Raw genomic sequence first — 7,295 nt, 5'->3', positions numbered from 1 at the left:
TATCAAACCCAACAGACCAAAAACTAAACTATCGTTATCTAAAGTTACTATGTAAAGCTAAGGCTAATGATTGTTTTCTTTTTTTGAATAAGGGAAACTAGAAGTAAAATTGAACAGGAAATAATAATATAATGAAAATATTCAATAAAGAGACATCGGTATGTAAATTACATCATTTTTCGACGATTCGGTAAATAGTTAACATGAAATAAGGTAAATCACTTTTCAGTAGGAAATATCAAATTAAAAAACTTTGCCTCACGCTCTCGTGTTATTGACTCGGGCTATACTCTTAAGCCAAAATGTTTTTCTCTCGCTCACCCACCCGAGTTAAAAGTTATTTTTGGAAATTGATAAATCCTAATTAATCCTAAAATGCTCTCGTTGTGTTTAGGATTAATGCCTAGAAATCATTTTCTAGTTAAAATCTCAAACTCTCGCTCTATTGATTTATAATCTTAATGACTTTTCACTCTCGTGCAAAAACCTTTTTAAATTAGAATTGGAAACCACATCCAGAAAAATAACTTATAAAAATTAACATTAGTCATAACGGAATCCCGTCGACACGACGATCCTTACATACCGATGTCAAAAGGTTTAGCTAGACATGGTTTGAAACTTAATCATGCAGTTATAATCATTAAACATAAACATAATCATGATCATAATTCGGAATTGCAAGCATACAAACAATATTACGCAATTAGGCTAAATGAAAATGGAAACTAAAGAAATATGCAATTAAAAGAACCTGATGAATAATAAAAACCGGATTAAATTGTGGAGAATTCTTCGAGTACAAATATCAACTGGAAATATAAATGATGTCGGCACGCTTGATCCAGGCAATAAGTAAACTTAAGAACTATGGTGCAATAGCCTCCCGATGTGGAAGAACTATCACTTTTCAATTATTTTTGCTTAAGCCTAAGAATCAAAATTACACGATAAAACTTGGATGCCTTTTTTATCTTTGAAACTGCCTTCTTTTACTGGTAAAAGGAGATGAACTACCCTAAAATCGTGTTGAAGTGGTTGAGGAAATATATGGGAGCTCTTGATCATGTTTTGTGTAGTTGCTGAAAAACTACACTGCATGCCTGTGGCGAACGCCACAGGGCCATGGCGAACGCCACGTCACTTAAACTTTGAAGGGACGTGGCAGGGGGACGTGACGAACGCCACAGACCCAAAACCTGCAATTTCAACCTTTTTCTTCTTTTCTCCCCATTTTTTTATTTCTTCTTTTTTCTTTATATCTTTCTTGAACGCGAGTTCTGCATTGACAAGTACCTGAAACACGACAGCAACACCAACATAATACAATAAAAACATACACAAAATTATACTAAAATGCATGCGAATCGAGTCAAATAAACGATATAATTTCACGTTATCAAGTATTAGATGTTAATGATGTATTTTAGAACTAATATATCATCAAGATTCAAAGGTGTGATATTCATTAAAATAATCAAATAATTAATATTAAAAAAAATCTATTATAAACACTCAACAATATTACTTCATCTAATATATTTATTAAAGTTAAAATTTAATGAAAAGTATTAAGTTAAGGAAATAGTTTTTAAGGGTTAAAAAATAAAATGAAATCTTATATTAAGTTAAGAAACTAAAAAAATATGTATTTAGTCCTTATTTTATAAGGTTTGAATTGAGTTAAAAAAATATTTTTTAAAGGTAAAACTTTATATTGGTTGTTGAAATTTATAATTATGCAGTTTAATCATTTTTCAAATTAGTCTCGATTTTTTAAAATAACCATGTTTCATAACAATAATACCAAAATAATCATTTTCTACAATATTTTTCAAAATACTCATGTTTCATAAAAAAAAAATGCAGAACTCAAGCCAATTGGATCGGTGTCTCTATTGGGGCAAGTCATTCCAATTGGCGTTTACTCTTTGTTCTTTAAAGAGACGTCAATTCATCTGACACATCTCCTTTTTTAATTTTTTTAATTTTTATTTTTAATTAAAATAACTAATTAATTAATTAACAAAATATAATTGAATACTAATATTATTTAATTTAAATTAAATTACATGCAAGAATATTTTTTACATTAATGCTAACGACCCGTTTGATCATAGAGGCCACCGGTTCCACAACCTCGAGGTGTCATTTCTCGTATAAGTCTCCCTCGATTCACCTGAGGTGTTTGATATGAGGTCCTTAGAGCATCACCGTCACCATCTTCCATAAGAATTTATTGTAATTCTACACAATATCACGTCTGCATTAATGTGTTGTCGTAATTGAGTGTGTTGTCCATATTATTGTATTTTGGTTGTGTTGTTTGGATTGATGGGGTTATTGGTGGACGATCTAGTCGATTGAATGACGACATTGGTGTGAATGCTTCATTGGGGAAATGCAGAAATGGTTGTTGTGGTATTTGATAGCCATATATTTCTGGGTGCTTTGGTGTTGTGATCTTTGGGTGTTTTGGCTATCGTAGGATGTGGTGGCAGCATATGCTTGTTGGGTGTTTTGATAATAATCATGTGATTGTTGGTGGTATGGGGTACACTCTTGGTTTTGTGGTTAGGTGTCTGATATGTATTGGTTATGGGTTTCGGTATTTGTGGTTTGGTAATTTTGTTGGATAGGGAGTTGTGTGTAAGTGGTTTGGTAAATTTGTTGGAGGTTAGATGTTGAATCTTGTTGTCGTGGGTAGACTAAATACCTATTTTCGGATAAAAACCTAATTGTAACTAATCTATACCAATACATATAATTAGGAATTGATTTAGATTCGATTGACATAGCAATGTCGGTTTGGACCCATTGATGACGGTGCTTCCATTGAAGGCACACATTTTTAGCGAACTTTGTCCATTCGAAAATTTTCCATTGTTTTGAGACTTTACGTTGATGCCATTGTCCTAGGAACCTTGGGGATATGGGATTTCTTTATGCATGTTGAACTATAGTTTTACATGGTCACTATGGTGCATCTCCACAGTAGTGAACCTGATTATCAGTGTTCTTGCAGTCCGACGACTTTCTTCGTTCCTTTCATCTTGGTGTTCCAGACCCAAATATGGCCTCCAAATAAAATGTAGAGGAAAAGTAAATTAGATTAATAAATGGTTAATATTAAAAATAAATTATTATGAAATAAATAATTTATTGGTAATATATCGTTTGGTCCCAGATGATTTAAGAGATTTTGATATGTCGTGATGCAGTTTCTAGAACATCTGTTGTAACTCATCACACGGGTGGACCACCTAAACCATAGAAGTTAAAATAAACTATTTATATTTAATAATATAAAGTAAGTAAATGAAAATAATGTTATAAACGTACTTTGTTGTGTAGAGGAATGCGAAGCTCTTATGGCTGACAAGCGCTAAGGATGGAAATCTCGACCAACCTAATGCTTGGAGCAAAACGACACATCCATAAAATGTAGATGTACATTTATTTGTGTTTTTACACAAAGAGATTTAGAGATAGGACAAACAAGAGGAATCCCAACTATATGATCATATTTTATCTGTTTCTTAAAAAAGGTAAATATATAATATGTACACTACAACTAGTACTATCAGGAAATAAATATAAACCAATTAGTAGCATAATATAACATCTAGTTTTAATTATTTTTTGTTCTTTTGATAAATTTTTCGGTTAATATCATACCTCTATAATGATTTGTAAGGCGCGTCAATAAAACACCTTGACCCCTCAGAGTATCGCATAATATGTGGGCAACCAAAAGTTCCTTGTATATTGAATTGGATAAGTTGGTCACTCCATTAACCTCCTTACCTTCAATAGGTAGACCCAATAACATGTACATGTCCTCTAGTGTTACGATACATTCACCGGTTGGAAGATGAAAAATGTGTGTTTCGGGTCTTCATCTTTCTTTTAGAGCGATGGTAAATCTTAGAATTAACAGAGTAGGACATGATTTTGATAACATGACTAAAACTAATGCTCTCTAAATAAGGTTGAATATACTCGTCGTGTACAATATATTAATGGACATAAGTACGAAATTTCAATGGATCCTAAAAAAAGCATAAATAATTTTCTGCATGTTGTTGGTTGTTCGTATGTGATTAATGCATAAATCAGCTTTTGCATGCATGCAAAAGTGACATGCCAAGTCAATTGGCGTTCATGTGTATTTTTTTAAAGCTTGCGCCAATTGGACTAAAGCTTCTTGCCAGCAAAGCTAGATGGTTACAGGGTCCATTGCAACTTTTACAGGCACGCCTCAAAATCCAACCAAATCAATTCGTGCTTCTGTTATAAGTAAAGAACCTGCGCCAATTGGACGGGCACTTACAAGAAGAAGTTTTCGCATGTGGCCAAGTGAATGTATTGGACCGTCACCTCAATGTAATTTCCAGCTCTATTAAAGCTCTCCCAACCCAATTACAAACCAGTCTCAAACCAAAAACTCAAGAAATGTCTTATGCACCCAAATACATTATTAATGCTAAGGAATGGAGATAGATATGTCTCTGATATATCTGGATTTGGTTTCTGAAACACGATATTACCCGATTTGTAATCAATAGAAAAGAAAATTTCTTGCATTTGAAAGAGAGAATAAATACAAATTTAAGGTTTGGTGCAGTGTCACAAATTATATATCAGAATCTAGTATTTTATGAAAATAATCACATCAAATTTATCCAGCTAAAGGTTTGCGATGATGAAGATGTTGAAAATATGTTTGTTAGTCACGAACATTATGGACTCAACTATATTGAGTTGTATATTTTAATTCAACAACCTCAATAATCTCAACAATATCAGATTGTTGAATAGTCATAAATATTTGATGTTCTCAAATATTTGATCAAGCTGAACTACCAACTTCAATGACATCCGTCGATGTCGTTGACAATGAAGAAGAAGAAAGTGAGATGCATGTCGATTATATGTTGAACAGTAACACTGAAGACGGTGATCAAGAGCCATTACCTTTAAGCCTTGTATATGTTTTGCCTCAGCATGTGACAAACTTAAATTTGAATGAAGATAAGTCATCCTCAGATGTTTTTTACAACCCGTATATGCAGTTGGAGGATGGGTTAAAATTGGGAGATAGGTTCCTCACAAAAGAAGACTGTGTGCAAGCTATAAAAAAGTTTCAGATAAAACACTATTGATTATACTATAAATCACACTAATGTAGGGAGGTACGTCATTCTGTGTCGTAATGAGCTTTGCATGTTTCAATTTCCAGTTTCTTACAAGAAGAGAAATGATTCTTGAGAGATAAGTTATACGGATTCACCTCACACTTGAACTACCACCAATATTCTACAGGGTCATCGTAAACTAAGCTCTCAAATAATATGTTAAGAAAGTTTGCCTCTCATAAACAAGGACCCGTTATTGAAGGTGAATACAATAATCAACTATATCATTACATGATACAATATACTCCCTCGTACAAGAAAGCATGAATTGCAAGGACAAAGGTTTTTGAACAAGTATACAAAAATTGGGACGCTTCGTATAAAGAACTTCCATAATATTTGGTGGCACTTCAAACATATGCTACAGAAACTATTGTAATTATGGAGACATTGCCATCATATATGCATGATAGAACTTGTGTTAATGGAAATAGAATATTCTATTGACTCTTTTGGGAATTTTAACCATGCATATTTTTTTTTGCATTATGCAAACCTATCATTCAAATTGATGGTACATGGTTGTACGAAAAATACAATGGAACATTACTTATGGAAGTGGCATAAGGCGACAATAATAATATCTTTCCAATTGCCTTCGCTCTAGTTCAAGGTGAGACTAGTGGTGGTTGGATTTTCTTTCTCAAGAATCCCAGAACACGTGTTTCTCTACAACCCAACCTCTATTTGATTTCAGGCAGACATGCATCTATTGAAAATGCATACAATAATCCTGATATTTATTAGAAAAATCCTCCTTCTACGCATGCCTACTGCATTAGACATATTTCACAAAACTTCATGCGGGAAATCAAAGACAAGACTCTTCAAAAATAAGTTGTGAATGCATGGTATACTTTAAATTAGCCATCATTCAGACACTATCGTGGGGAAATAAAATTTTCAAATACTTATTCATTATGGTGGGTCGATAATATTCCAATGGAGAAGTGGACTAAGGCATTTGATAAGGGTCGACGATGGGTCAACACGACAACATACCTTGTGGAATAAATAAACTATGTCTTTAAAGGCATTAGAAACCTACCTATAACAGTGTTGGTGAGACCAACTAATTTTAGGTTAAGATCAATGTCTGCGATCAGAGGCAAAAAAATGGAGTTCAGTCTTAGAATCAGTGAAATTATTCAGTGAAAGGTGCATGAAAGTTATGAGAGAGGAAACTATTAAAGCTAACACACTTCTGGTCCCAAGATTTGACTGTCATAACTACAATTTCAGTGTTGAGGAGACAATGGACTATAATTGTAACATCCCGGATTTTTTTTTTATATTATTTAATGGATGTTATCAATATTGCAGCTATTTTTTATTTATTTATAAAATGGAATAATTATAACGATAACCGAAATAAAATTTAGAGAATAATAGAATTAATAAAATTTAGAGATAGTTGGAAAATCTCTAATAGAATAAAATCAATATTCATATTTCTAAACGAGTTCAGATGCTAGCAATAAGTGAAATAAAGTGGCGTTCTTCTCTTATTAAATAAAATGCTAATTTTGCAAAACCATGTTTTCTTCCCCGCACGTGATTCAAGCAACACATTCAATCATGTCTTTCTTCTTGAGTACCTAAAATATTAATTGTAAAGGTCAAATTCCATATCCATATTGAATCACACTCACCATAAGAAAATATCATAAACCAATAATAAAACTTCAACAACCAGAATATAATTAATATTTTCGTTTTATGTGACTACTTATTTTATATGAAATGCAATGTGACTGAAACTACTATATGAGACACAAATGATCCGGATGAATAAAATAATCCCATTCCAATGGGGACTGCCACAAAGGCTCATGCCACAAAGGCTTCTGCCAAAAAGGCTCCTGCCACCAAGGCCCGAGAACATCAAACTTACCACAACGGTAACACATGGTAACTTTACTAACACATTTCTACATGATGCATGCCCCAATAATAGTTAGAGACTAAGAGAAACTAGTCTTATATCTTATTTCTATTTGTGATTTATTTTTATATGACTCACATTAACCACATCTTTTGTATAATTATTTTTATCAATCATACACGTTATTTTGGAACTTGATGGTTGTATATGTA

The sequence above is a fragment of the Lathyrus oleraceus genome, chromosome 7 (genome assembly GCF_024323335.1).
Source record: "Lathyrus oleraceus cultivar Zhongwan6 chromosome 7, CAAS_Psat_ZW6_1.0, whole genome shotgun sequence".
In the NCBI taxonomy this organism is placed as follows: Eukaryota; Viridiplantae; Streptophyta; class Magnoliopsida; order Fabales; family Fabaceae; genus Lathyrus; species Lathyrus oleraceus.
This window is presented reverse-complemented; position numbering follows the sequence as displayed.